A 15,346-nucleotide genomic window follows, 5' to 3' on the forward strand; every position below is an offset into this window, starting at 1 on the left:
AACTGGAGTACAACCTATGGTTTTTTCAGGGAATATATATATGTATTGCCAACTACTGGGTCCAAGATTCTAAAAAAGTCCACATATAACATACAATGATAAGTTAAGAACATTGTAATGCACTTCAGGTGCGTGTTATGAAAACACCAACTTCGATGTCTGAAAAAGTGATGATCATTACCATATTATATATATATTACATAAATATTTAACCAATTGTGGCATAGAGCATGTATATTTCAAAAGCCGTAGGTACACTATAAAGACACATGTTAGGATGGAATATTTAAGCAATTGTAAACCGTTCTGATGGCGAGCATGAGATAAGTTATTGAAATAAATAGTGAACCAATCTTAATAGCGAGCTCCATTAGAAACAACAATCCCCCAAAAATTGGCGATAAATATGTCCCAGCTCTCACCTGTCGTTTACGTGCGCAGTCCCTCGTCCCGGACATCCATATTTACAGTGGCAAAAATTCACAAGAGTGTGTGTGTGCTTTTAAACTGGCAGGGACACAGAAGCGAAAACAGATTGTACAATTTGTAACCATGGCTATCAGCAAACATCCCGCCCTGGCTGAAACTCCGTACATGATGGGGCAGCCATATTGGGTAGGAATATGAAATGAAAACTGTTTTACATAGCCAATAAAAAGTAAAAAGAGAAGAAGGGAAAGGAAAAAGAGCATATGAACAACCCAATACTGTTGATTGTTTTAGGCCATACAAAACAATATATGTGTGGGGGGGGCAGCCATTTTGGAAAAGATACCAGCTGTTCTATATACTTAAGTTGCTGAAAACAATGAAAAATGAGAAGAGGGTACTCATACCCTAGAGTCCAGCGGTTAGGTGTTTGACATCTTGTTTGAGCACAAGACGTCAGAAGCTGCACTAAGCCTGTTTCTGGAGTCACAACCCAAACTGCTACAACTGGGCCTGGACTAGACTCTGCAGGTGGCCTGAGCTTGCATCTGTCCTGGCCCCTAAATGTTGTTCCAGAGGTGCTGGGGCTCATAAAAGCAACCAAGATGAACTGTGCAAGAGAATTTCAAAATGTTGGCCTCAGAAAATAATTCAACTTCTAAGACCTCTAGAACATCAGGGTGACCACACGGCAAATGTTGCACATTTTAAGAGGACTTTATCATATGTGATTTCAGTCTTGCCTTGTTGCCTTGCTGCTATAGCTTGCACCAAAAACGAGAGTAAGGGGAAGATTTACTTGATTCCCACGGAGCACAGTGCAGCAGCTGCAAATACTGCACCGTGCTGCAGAAGACGCAGAGAGCAGGAGAACGCCATATTTACTGAAAATGCCCCTCCCTATTGCCAGTGCATAAATATGCTGCTGTGCACCACGGGCACATCTTTCCACCATAGTGTGTGGTATATAAATAAATAATACCGGATCTAGGTTTGACTGGACATAGCAATAACAGATAGCTCAATAAATAAGAGTCAAGATTCGAGGTAGTAGGAGTTTGCAGGTTTAATACAGCATAAAGGACAGGAACAGGACAACCTGCACGGGAACAGGATGGCAGCGCTGCCGGGGGCAGGATTGGACTGGCGTAACATTTAATAACAGTACACAAGCATATATACTAAAACAGTTGCATTACAATGAATACAGTAGGCGGAGCAGTGGGTGTGGTCAATAGCAGTCGCGAAAGATAAGGGTGAAAGTAGGTGTAACAGGAGGCGTATACATAGACATGTGATGTAAACGTAACAGAATATGTCATAAATGGGGCGGAAACATGGAGGGGGCTACCTAAGGAGCCGGGACCTCTAACCTAATGGTGCGCGCAAACTGACAATGACGTGTTACTAGGAGAAGCTGGGGGCTATGAACTCTGTGCTAGGAGCAGAGACTGAAGTCTGGAGAGTCAGGGCGACATGTACCTAAACAATATCTAGTATCTGATGTTTAGAGGACATGTTGATATAAACTAAGAGTCAGGAGGGGAGAGGCTAACAGACTCTAAGACTGGAGCATGCATTATTCTACATGTAGTGTGTGTTGAAGAATATAAAATGACCATTAATACAGTATTTCTCCTACATGGAGACGTAAAGGCTAGACAATGACGGAAACTATTGATGCGATTCAGTAGCTTAGGAATGCAGAGAAGGAGGGCTGGACTGATAACTAGAATCATAACATACTCTTGGCAGACTCGTAGGCAGAGCCAGGCCGAGCCGGGCACTGTGAGGCAGGAAGTAAGTGAAGGGTCGAGGATACAGGTGGGGGCTGTATCGCTCCTCAGCGAGGGTTCAGGAGACAGGAGCTGAATCTGGTGTCCGGGCCCTTTTGAGGCCTAGAAACGGGGACTTTACAATGAAATAACGTGCACACTGAGAAACATGGCAACGTAGCTTTACATAGGCCTAATACTCGTAGCTTTCACGAGAACTGGAAACTGGCATACTAGAGATGGACACAACTGTAATTGCGTCTTTAATCAAACATGGGGAATACATATGCATATTAATCATGCACACATAACATAAGATGGGGAACACGTAGGGACACAGAACATGGCAAAATTTACTTTTCCACATTCCCTCCTTGTCACTACGTTTCCATCAGGAAACATCAATATTCATGATACCATCTATCATTTCATACAGTATCATTTGCTCGTCTCGAATTTTCTTGGAACGGGATTTAGGACGGGACTTGGGACTAGGAATACAAGAGGTAGCACAAATGCCACAAATCGCAGGGCCACATTGTATACAGAGGCAGCAACTGAATATGATCGCTACTGCAATACCTAGAAAAGACAATACTTTCCATCCCCAGGCGGAAATTATATTCCAGAACCAACCGGACCATGTCCGGGTGCCTGGATCTTGGTGTAACATATGGGCAATTTTATGGAGTCTGGTTATAGCTGAATAAACAGACGGCGCGTTATTAGGAATGAAAATGCAGCAACTAGATCCGATGACTCTACATGCCCCGCCCCTATCGGCCAGTATGACGTCAAGGACGAGACGATTCTGGAGCACAACAATTCTCATAAAGGATTGCTCCTCGGTTAAATTACCTAGAGCAGAAGTAGTCTCAATCACTACTGCTTCAAGGGTTCTGGTTAATCTACGTATCAGTTTACTATTCACGACAGTACCTAAATAGGGAAAGACACCTTTATTGATATCTATGTATTGTTCTAGGGCAGTTTCAGTATAATCGACAATCGGGAGGTCTCTCTTGTGTCTAGTATGTACTAGGTGGGAATTCCTATGATAGTCAGGTGGGGCTAGAAAAACTGGTGGCAGTAGGAAGGCAATGTAACAGGTTCCCTCCCAATCGAGGGGCAGACGAACATATGCGGTCTGACCACAAACAAAATAAGAATGACGTGAAGCTTTAAAAATAGATTTCCTACTGTCACTATACTTGACAATAGTAGTACAATCACTATGTCCTACAGGTACGGAACCATTCTTTCGGACACATAATTCACCTTTTACTGGTAGTACTGACATAGCAGGTAAGTCTGGAGTAGTATCAGACTGAACATTCAGGACCATGAAATTCGAAGAATAATTACCTAAATTATAAACTTCATTTTCTAGATCTAACCCTGTTCTGTGGGGAAGACCTTGCTTGTCTGGAAAACATGTACTGTTAAGAAAAGACATATCTGTTGAGGATGACGTTAACGTGGACCATGCTCCACACGAACCATTATGTGAAAATGGATAAGGAAAGAGTGGCAGAACTCCCTTCGGTGTCTGGAAAGGGGGGAGTCGACCACACACCCAACAATTAGTGGCATTGCTGGTCTGGTGTGAGTAATGTAACATGCGGATAAAGGAATTATTACGCATAGCAAGACGATAAGATAGTTCATGAGGAGGTAGATCACTAAACGTGTGCTCTACCGTAGCATTAGCAGACTTATTTACATGAGAAACTGGAAAACACAAATAAAAAGCATAACTTGTGCAGGTAGTCATAAGGCTGAAAAACAATATGAAACTTAGAAAAACGATACATCGGATTGAGTTTTGACTAACTCTCTCACTATGGGGGTCTATTTTATACATGTCAGAAACCGGTCTAACCGTTTCACCTAGGGGAGGACTTAGACAATCAAACTGGCTGACTTATTTTACTAGACCTTAATTTTAGCTTATACTCCTGTTGCGGAGTTTTCTCTAACAGGGAGGGTTTAGTATCATTGTCTTTTGCGGGACAGTCCTTAAGAATAGTACTTTGGCAATCCTTAAAATCCTCGGAAATGTTCTTTGAAACAGTCTTTAGTCCGTAAAATCTTTTCACATGAGACAGGTGGACCCAGCCCTTCCTGCCTTCCAGCTTGACGGCAGTACGGGTGGCCAGGAGGACCTGCTTGGGCTCTTTCCAGCGGGGCTCCAGCGGACTTGAACGATCAAAATTCCGGACAAGAACCATGCATCCGGGAACGATTTCATGCGGTGCCACCTCGGTATTGTCTGGAAATGCGGCGGCAACCTGTGAACGACAAGAGTGTAGGGCAGACATCAAGGAAGCTAGGTAATCTGTCAGCATATTACTTGAAACATCGGTAATACTTCGAGGTCTAGGTGTACCCCACATGTTAGGGGGGCGGCCGAATACGACCTCATACGGGGACAGACCTGATCTGGAATGTGCGACCATGCGCATATAAAACAAGGCGACTGGCAGAGCTACTAGCCAGTCCACACCTTTCTCTTTACATATTTTAGCAATGCGGATTTTCAGGGTCTGGTTATGTCTCTCTACGAGACCGGCTGCTTCTGGATGGCGTACACAATGGAACTTCCACTGGTACCCTAACAAAAGGGAGACATGTTTCATGAGTTCAGATGAGAATGGCTGGCCGTTGTCAGAATATACGACTCTAGGGAGTCCATAACGGGGGAAGAATTCACGAACCAACTGTTTGGCAGTGGTCGCGGCTGTGTAATCTGGGACTGGATATGCTTCTGTCCACCTGGACAAAGCGCATACAACTACAAGGACATACTTGAAACCTCGACATCGCTCCATCTGAATATAATCCATCTGGAGGACTTCAAAAGGGTGGTCAGGGGGCTGGAATCCACCTTGTTCCACCGGGACACTTTTACCTGGATTAAACTGGCAACATATCATACAGGTACGGACTTTCTGCTTGGCTGCAGCTCGTAAATGCTTGTTGAACCAAATGTTCTGGATACTGTCTAACATAGCTTTTTCTCCTAAATGTGCTGGACTATGTGCGGTATTGATAATGACTTGAACCATAGAGTCGGGGAGAAACCATGTGGCTCTACCCTTCGTTACCCATCCCTGATCTGTCTGGACCCCTCCTTGTTCGGACCATTTCTTGATTTCTTCGGGAGTAGCATGTAACTGGATATCTATGACATCTTGAGTAGGGTCCTTAACTGTCATACAAGTAGTCGGAGCTGGAGTATGTGTCTGTGTCGGATTAACTGAAATGTCTGGAGTCTGTGCTGTAAGCTTGGCTGTGCGATCTGCTAGATCATTACCTTGAGAAATAATGTCAGTAACTTTCGTATGTGCTTTGCATTTCATGATAGCAATAGATGTCGGTAAATGTATGGCATCTAACAGAGCTTGAATAAGGAGACCATGCTGAATCTTGGTCCCATGAGAAGTCATGAAACCTCTTTCCTGCCAGAGTACTCCAAAGTCGTGTACGACTCCGAATGCGTAGCGTGAATCTGTATAAACATTAACTTTCAGGTTCTTGGCGTGTATGCAGGCTTGGGTCAGAGCAACTAGCTCTGCTGCTTGAGCAGACAGGGTGTCAATACGGTGTGTTTCTATAACTTCAGTGTCAGTAGTCACTGCATACGCGGCTACTAGTTCTCCTGTACTTGTTCTCATACATGAACCATCCACATAAAGTGTCAGGTCGGGATCTGGTAATGGAATATCTGTCAGATCTTGTCTTGGCTTTGTCATAGTGTTAACTACTTCCACACAGTTGTGTGTGGCAGGATTCGAATTAACTGACGGTAACAGTGTAGCAGGATTTAGAACGTTGCAGCGTCTGATTTCTATGTGTGGCTGGAACAGTGTCAATTCATAACCTGTTAAACGTGCAATTGTCAAGTGTTGAGTCTGTGTACGGTTTAAAAGAACTTCCACGGAGTGTGGAACTTGTACTGTCAAGGAATGTCCTAATACTATGGAATCACTTTGTCTGATAGCTAGTGCTGTGGCTGCAACTGACTTAAGGCACGCAGGCAGAGCCTGGGCTACAGGATCTAGTGTGCTCGAAAAATAAGCACAGGGCTTGTATTGTCCTGCTTGATCTTGTGTGAGAACAGATAATGCTGTACCTTCGCGTTCTGTGACGAAAAGTGTAAAAGGCTTACTGTAGTTCGGTGTAGCTAGAACTGGAGCTTGGCATAAAGCTTTCTTTAACTCATTGAAACTAAGTGTATGTTCAGATGTCCAAGGGAGGACAGTCGATAGGGCTGCCTCCTGTGTCGTTAACTGTATCAGTGGTTTAGCTAGAAATGCATACTGAGGAATCCATTGTCTGCAATAAGAAGTAAGGCCGATAAAAGCACGTACCTCCTTCTGTGTCTTGGGCTGAGGAAGACTCGCAATTAACTGGATACGGTCTGGTGTCAACTGCCTACCCCACTTGGACAGCAAGTGGCCTAAGTAGATCACTTGCTGTACACAGAATTGAAGCTTTGAAGGGGACACCTTGTGCCCCATCTCGGCAAGGAAATACAAAACTGTAAGTGATGCTCGCTCGCAAGCACGTTCAGAACGGGCTGTGATCAGTAGATCATCGACATACTGGAGCAGGGCAGTGTTAGTTGGCATGTGAATGTTGTCTAGTTGTCTCTTAAGTGCTTGACTGTAAATAGTAGGACTTTCTGTGAAACCTTGAGGAGCTCGTGTGAACATATAGCTCCTTCCATTTAAACAGAATCCGAAAAGAAACTGGCTGTCTGGATGAATGGGGACACTGAAAAACGCGTTCTTGAGGTCTATGACTGTAAAAAATGAGGCTTCGGAATCAATGGCTGTCAATAGGGAAGAGATATCTGGGACAACTGGATACTGGGGAATAATACATTTATTAAGTTCTCGTAGGTCAATCACTAATCGATATACTGGCGGTGCATTTGGATCAGTACGTTTCATGACTGGAATGATCGGAGAATTACATACATTGGAGTCAGTTTCTACAACTACTCCTTGAGCCATGAGCTCGTCAATAATTTTGGATAAGGCTGCTACAGCCTCAGGTGGCAATCTGTACTGTCTGATTCGTGGTAACACTACACCTGGTTTGAGAGTCACACGATGGGGTGTGATTTGCATGAAACCTACATCAGTTGGACCTTGCGCCCATAGATGCTGCGGAACATTAGACAATCTCGGATCAAAATCTCGTAATACATAGTGACCCTTGAAGTCACGTAGAAACAGGCGTATTCCCTCTGGGGAGCAGCAAATAACTGCACCTAATTCTTTCAGTGTTTTAATGCCTAACACATTTTCTGGACATGACTTCGTAAGTAACAGATCAGTAGTGCGGGACAATGGACCTACTTCTAGAGTAACTGGCTTAGATATCTCGTTTACAATAGGCTTTCCTGAAAATCCAAGGGAAACATTTCTAGAGCCTGAGAGCGGAGCCCCTGGAACTTCGGCGTGACTGATGGTGGTCCTACTTGCCCCTGTATCAATCAGAAACTTTCTGTCTTTCCCTAGTACTTGACTATGAACATAGGGACCTTCTTGATCTACAGGAATCTCGATGAGAGGCAAGCCTACCTCCCTCTCTAGGCTGTTTCATGAATATGGCTGATACTCTGGATACTCAGACTGTGCATACTGGTACATCTGCTGTGTAACATGCTGTGTTGCAGCAATAGGCTGCGGTGCTGGAACTGTCTGTTGTGCATTCTGTGGCTGAGAAGTCTGTGAAACTTGTTCTTGTCTAGGCGGACGTGGTCTTTCTTTAGTTTTACCAGTGGCTATATTATGTTTCAGAACTGCACACTCGTTTATAAAATGACCTGGCTGTTTACAATAATTGCATGTCCCTTTAACGGGAGCTGCAGGATGACTGGCTTGATTCGTACCCCTCTTCTGACTGTCTTGAGGAACAGATTGTGCAACTAGTACTTTCATTTTCGTGTCTTTCATACGTTTTCTTTCGTGTTCTTGCTCTTCTCTGATTCTATTCTGGTGGTACTGAAGCATCTGTAACATCTGGGACGGGGTACTAGCTTGCCATGTACTTTCGACTTTCAAAACTCGATTCTTAACTTGTGGACTTGAATTCTCGACTAATTTAGTAACAAAGAGATGAGGGTATGACTCGCTACTTGTCTTGAGGCCACTGTTTATAATAAAACATTTTTCAAATCTAGAATAAAAATCACTAGTGTCTTCATCTTGTTTCTGTTTACAGGCTGAGATTGCATCCTAGTCTTCCTTTTTAGTGGCTAATAATCTGGGCAAAACTTGTATTAACAGTTCTGGTAATTCTTTACATTTCTCTCCAAGACCGGTACCTGGTACTCGTATCTTATCTTCAGCTTCTAGAACTGCCCAATCGATCTTTTTCTCTCCCACCTCCCATTCTTTTTCCTTGAGTTTTTCATATATGCCTGCGGGCAACAGGACTTTTAACATTTTAATTATATCTGGATACGTGTATTCTCCCATACGGAGCATGTCTTTTAATTCTCGGTGGAACCCTGCTGGATCTTTGTCATGACAGGGAATTAATTTCTTCATTTCTAGGAGTTCCATCTTTGTAATCGGAGTGTAAACAAATACTCTTTGCATTTCACCATCCGCTGTCCTAACTGGGTGTACTTCTCGTAACGGATTCTGTCTATCTATGTAAAAGGGTTTACTTTCTGGAGGTGAGACATGAACAAAATGCGGGTTCAGGAACGTTCTATATTTGTGGCGTTGTTCTAGAATGACACTAATTAAATCGGTACCTAAACCTTTCCATCTATACTGGAGTAACTCGTTCAGGACATCGTGTAACGGACCTGGATCAGAATGTTGACCCTCATACAGAGTAATGAGGTGCTGGATCATATACATACCCACCAGTCGTTGCTCGGCTGGGGGCAATTTCAGAAACATTTGTGCCACTATTTCGTCTGGAAAAGTGGTAGAATCAGTAATCCATCGGACTGCTGATCGGGCTAGTTCTTGTTCATGCATAGTACTTAACTCACTATAACCGATTTGTGATTTCAGAATTTGATCGGTAGCTTGAAATACTTGTTCTAGAGAACCTTGTTCTGGTGCTGGGTGATGAAAAACTGACTTGTGTTCTAGGCGTAAATGGCGGTCTGGAAATCTAGATTTTCCTACATACGCTATTCTGGCGGGATTCTCGTCCTCTACCTCTTCAGTAGAAGAGTCATTCTCTTTCTCGCTTACTTGTGCTGCTTTACGTTGTTCATGTAACTTTATTATTTCTTTACGAATTCTCTTGTACATACTCTCTATACTACTGATGGTTCTGTGCTTACCCTCGGCTATATTATCACTCCACCTTGTCAGGATTCTCATTTCGGCCGGATCTTTGGTCGGATAATCTTGTTCCCTTATTAAACAATTAATCAGAAACTTTAATAACATGAGCTGGATCTCAGCTTTCCTTTGAGACATGGCTTCACCAATACTTTCTGGATCATCCCTTGTACGGATGAAACGATATATTCTGTCTAGATCTTCTTTCATATTCTGTAGGGTGTCCAAGTACCCGGTCACCCGTCTTACACGGATGGAATATATAACTGTACTATCATCACCTGCAACTGGATCATAGCGGCATTCAGTAAGGGCTCGTCGGATATCTGCAACGGACTTATATTTGGGCGTACGCTGTAACGCACTTTCATGTAACTCGACTAACGTTACTCGTTGGTGTGGTGGCGGGGTACCAGGAGGACCTCCTCCTGCGGCCCCTATACTGGAATCGTCGACTGATACTCTTCGTGCTGGCAGAGTGGGAAATTGTAGTGTAGGCTGGACCGGGGGTATCGTAGCAGGTACTCCGGTGTCTGGAGGAGCAGGATTTACATTATTTACAGGGACTGGCGGAACAGGATTTGCATATTCTGGGACTGTGTCGTCCAAGTAGGACGAGATGAAAATATCAGCTGCGGTCGGTTTGTGACGTAGCTTGGTCGGAACTAATGGTGGCGGAAAATTACTGGAGGCCTCCGGGGTTGCTTTTGGCAAGCCCTCGGCAAGAAGAGGATACATACCCTTAATGAGGGCATGCCTCTGTCTGTCTGACTGTTCGGTTTTGACTCGTTCACCTATCTCGATTAATTCCCTTTCTTGGGTTCGTTCTAAGGATTCTCTACTTAATTCTGACTTTCTGATTTCTTTTTCGGTTCTTTTATGAGATTCTTTGCGCCATAACTCGATGGCATCTTTCTGTGACTGTCTGGCTTTCTTTTTCCATAATGCTTCTTCTACTCGCATGATGCACTCGGCATCCCATGTACCCGATACGGGCCATCTATACTTTTCTTCTAACTGTTTGGTATACTCTACCCATAAATCTAGATATAATATGGCACTTATGCCATGCTTCTGATACATAAAGTGACCTGGACTGTCCCTAGGCGGGACAGGAACTGCTGCTTCTAACAGACCTTTTCTAGTTCCTAACTGACGTAGTCTGGAAAATAACGGCATGACTGAACTGTAATCTGGACACAATTACAATACACAATGAACACGATAATTACACCACTCTCATACCACGACATTAAAATACATGAAGAACATTTAAAATAACAGTTCGAACAGAATACCACCTGGAATACTGAAAACAGAATACATGAATTTCCTCGAGAACAGGACTGACTGGAACAGAAACTAGATGCACTGCTAAAACAGTACGAAACTTACCGGTCTCATAAAGAGACACGTCAGGACCCGCATCCACCGAAGTGGGCACTTCGTTTTGGGATCTGTGTACCACCAAACCCCACGGACCAGAGACAATTAGATTGACCCTGTCTAGATACTACCCCAGCAACGGTACTCACCGGGCAGCAAGAACGGAAGGCCTCGGACTGGACTGGACTGCTTCGACGCCGGACGGACGAACTTCGGACTTCAGTTACGGGTGGGCCTCCGGATACCTCGGACCTTGGACTCTCGGCTTGGGCTCTGGTCGGGACTCGCCGCGTTCCTCCACCGCCTCGTCTGGATGCTGGACCGCCACCTCCGTCTCCTCCGTGGGCCTGAGGGATACTTGAAGCAGAAATATCTGCACGTGCACGGTATGGTTCCGTCACGGCTGCAGAGGGTCAGGGGGCCGGCGTGGCTTCACCGGCGCGTGGGGAAAGGGCAAGTCCCTATTCGGGCGCCATTATGTGGTATATAAATAAATAATACCGGATCTAGGTTTGACTGGACATAGCAATAACAGATAGCTCAATAAATAAGAGTCAAGATTCGAGGTAGTAGGAGTTTGCAGGTTTAATACAGCATAAAGGACAGGAACAGGACAACCTGCACGTGAACAGGATGGCAGCGCTGCCGGGGGCAGGATTGGACTGGCGTAACATTTAATAACAGTACACAAGCATATATACTAAAACAGTTGCATTACAATGAATACAGTAGGCGGAGCAGTGGGTGTGGTCAATAGCAGTCGCGAAAGATAAGGGTGAAAGTAGGTGTAACAGGAGGCGTATACATAGACATGTGATGTAAACGTAACAGAATATGTCATAAATGGGGCGGAAACATGGAGGGGGCTACCTAAGGAGCCGGGACCTCTAACCTAATGGTGCGCGCAAACTGACAATGACGTGTTACTAGGAGAAGCTGGGGGCTATGAACTCTGTGCTAGGAGCAGAGACTGAAGTCTGGAGAGTCAGGGCGACATGTACCTAAACAATATCTAGTATCTGATGTTTAGAGGACATGTTGATATAAACTAAGAGTCAGGAGGGGAGAGGCTAACAGACTCTAAGACTGGAGCATGCATTATTCTACATGTAGTGTGTGTTGAAGAATATAAAATGACCATTAATACAGTATTTCTCCTACATGGAGACGTAAAGGCTAGACAATGACGGAAACTATTGATGCGATTCAGTAGCTTAGGAATGCAGAGAAGGAGGGCTGGACTGATAACTAGAATCATAACATACTCTTGGCAGACTCGTAGGCAGAGCCAGGCCGAGCCGGGCACTGTGAGGCAGGAAGTAAGTGAAGGGTCGAGGATACAGGTGGGGGCTGTATCGCTCCTCAGCGAGGGTTCAGGAGACAGGAGCTGAATCTGGTGTCCGGGCCCTTTTGAGGCCTAGAAACGGGGACTTTACAATGAAATAACGTGCACACTGAGAAACATGGCAACGTAGCTTTACATAGGCCTAATACTCGTAGCTTTCACGAGAACTGGAAACTGGCATACTAGAGATGGACACAACTGTAATTGCGTCTTTAATCAAACATGGGGAATACATATGCATATTAATCATGCACACATAACATAAGATGGGGAACACGTAGGGACACAGAACATGGCAAAATTTACTTTTCCACAAGTGCAAGCAATTCTCCGTGAGTCAAGCATGGGATTTGTACTGGAAAGGAATCTTTCCAGTGCAAAATAATGTGCTTATTCTAACTTGAAACCTTTTCTCACTAAGGAGTTCAACCTCCGACCCTCGGTCTAGGTCCACTCTCTCCCCGCAGCACCACTGTGCTGTCTCTTGCATCCAGACCCTGACCTCTTCCTTGGGAGGTTCGAGGCTGCTGCCCGCTCATGCGCCTGCTGCCCACTCCAACTGGGACTAGACTGCCAGCTACCATATTCTTTCCAGCAGTTTGTTTTTCCTAATTTTTCCCTGTTGTGCCACTCTTATTTTGCCCATCTGTGTCTTGCTCTAATTCCACCACTGTTTTTATGTTCTCATGCCTGCCTGCTCCTTTTGCCTTTCACCACTCCTGACCCTGTGGCCCCTACCCCTGGAATTCCCCCCCTCTAATTCCACCGCTCCTTCTTCCCAGCATCTCCTCCCTTCCACCTCCCCTACTTAAAGGCGGCTGATGCGCTGTGGTGCAGCGGATGGCCGTAGGCATGACAAAGGTAAGCCTGTCTGCACCCATCCATGACCTCACCACGGCTAGTACCAGGTACCCAGGACCTCCCAGTACCCATCGTTATGACACCACCTCCCTTCTCGCACTCAACCATGGAAGACTTAGAGAATGCCAACAGGCCTCGCCAAACATGATCCACATCCAGTTTTACTGCCTACACTGCCGCCAGACCCTTACCACCACCCCAGCCACCAAAACCGCCAATGCCAGCACTAGCGACACCCTAAAATGCATCCTCCCCAACATACGCTCTGTACACAAACACACCATGAAAATCTGGAACCTACTTGACTCTCTCTTGCCCGACGTTGCCTTCTTCACAGAGACCTGGACCAACGCATCCTCCGCCCGAACATCAACACTGCCATCCCAGATGGATACAAGATCCAGTGAAAAGACCAAGGATGGGGCCTCGGCATCGGCCACAAGAGCACCCTCAGCCTCACCACCGACAGCGAAACCTTCCCCTCTGCCGAACACCTGTTTATCAAGATCCAGACCACCCCCAACTCCACACTCTGAAGAAACCTCGTCTACAGACCCCCATCCCCTGAACACCCTTCGCCACAACCATCGCCGACTTCATCGCACCCCGCACTATTGCCTCAACAAACTACATACTGATTGGAGACCTGAACTCCCACCTCGACAACCACAGGGACCGAAACTCCACTATACTTCGTGACAACCTCCACTGCATTGGATTTAAACAACTTGTCAATACACCGACTCGAAGAGCAGGACACTCCCTCGACCCCATCTTTGCAGCAGTAAACAGTGTCCAATTCAGCCATACAATGAAGCCGGAATGGACAAACCACCACTGCGTACACTTCGCAAACAACAAACCCAAGACACCCAAACCAGCTCCACGCCCACCACAAAGGAACTGGAGCAAGGTTACCGATGAGCAACTTAACTTCACCCTCACCCGAGAGAACCACACCTGGGCCCCCACTGTAAATAATGCAAACAATGCAGCCAGAGTACTCCGCACCTGGATCTCCAACTACACAGATGAGCTAGCCCCACTGTGCAACCCCGACTGAAAACTCCCCAGGAAAGCTAACTGGTTCACCACCCTTCTTCAAGAAGCCAGACGTTCCTGCAGATGCCTGGAGAGGAACTGTAGAAACACCAAGACAACCAAAAACCACACCACCTACAAGTATACCATGACAGACTACCACAACCAGATCAGAACCACCAAGAGGAATTAATCCACAACAAAATCCTGGCCAACTCCACAAACTCCAAGGAATTTTTCAGTGTCATTAAAGAATTCACCAACCCATCCAGCGAAGCCACAGACATCACCTCATCCCAAGACCTCTGTGACAAGCTTGGAACCTATTTCTACCTCAAGATCAAAAACCTCTATGAAAAATTCATCGACCATCCACCAGGTGCCACAGATGGCCCTCCATCCCCCAGAAACACAAGCCAGCCCACCATCTCCAACTGGACACCAATCACAGCAGAGGACACCACCTCAACCATGAAAAACATCCACTTGGGGGCCCCCACTGCCCCTTCACATGTACCACAGAGCTGCAGCCGCTATCGCACAAGAACTACAATGCACCATCAACACCATCTTCAAAACAGGCACCTTCCAAGATGAATGGAAGCACGCAGCAGTCAGATCCCTGCTCAAAAAGCCCACAGCTGATCCCATCAACCTCAGCCCATCTCGCTCCTCCCATCACAGCCAAAGTTGCAGATAAAACAGTCAACAGGAAACTGACACAATTCTTTGAAGAGAATGCTGTCCTCGACCCATCACAATCTGGATTCCGAAGCAACCACAGCACAGAGACTGCCCTACTCACCAACACAGATGACATCTGCACCCTCCTGGACCAAAGCCACTCTGCAGCCCTCATCCTACTTGGCCTATCAGCAGCCTTTGACACGGTTTCCCACCGCACACTAGTCAACAGACTACATGGCACAGGAATACAAGGAGCAGCCCTGGATGGGATCCGATCATTCCTCACCGAAAGAAGCTAAAGGATTAGACTTCTATCCTTCCCCTCTGACCCCACATAAATTCCCTGTGGTGTCCCACAGGGTTCATCACTGAGCCCCACCGTCTTCAATATCTACATGGCCCCGCTCGCAGCCATGGCCCGACAACAAGGCCTCAACTTCTTAACCTATGCAGATGACACACAGCTCATCCTCTCCCTTACAAAACACCACACCACT

The 15,346-nt window shown here is 45.7% G+C and overlaps 1 protein-coding gene across 1 annotated transcript in view; it reads left to right on the top strand.

The window, feature by feature from the left end:
- LOC144751981 (extracellular calcium-sensing receptor-like) overlaps positions 1 to 15,346 on the top strand; it is a 132,282-nt gene that overhangs the window by 90,004 nt on the left and 26,932 nt on the right. The window lies entirely within an intron of this gene.

This window comes from Lissotriton helveticus, chromosome 4_2, assembly GCF_964261635.1.
Source record: "Lissotriton helveticus chromosome 4_2, aLisHel1.1, whole genome shotgun sequence".
NCBI lineage: Eukaryota > Metazoa > Chordata > Amphibia > Caudata > Salamandridae > Lissotriton > Lissotriton helveticus.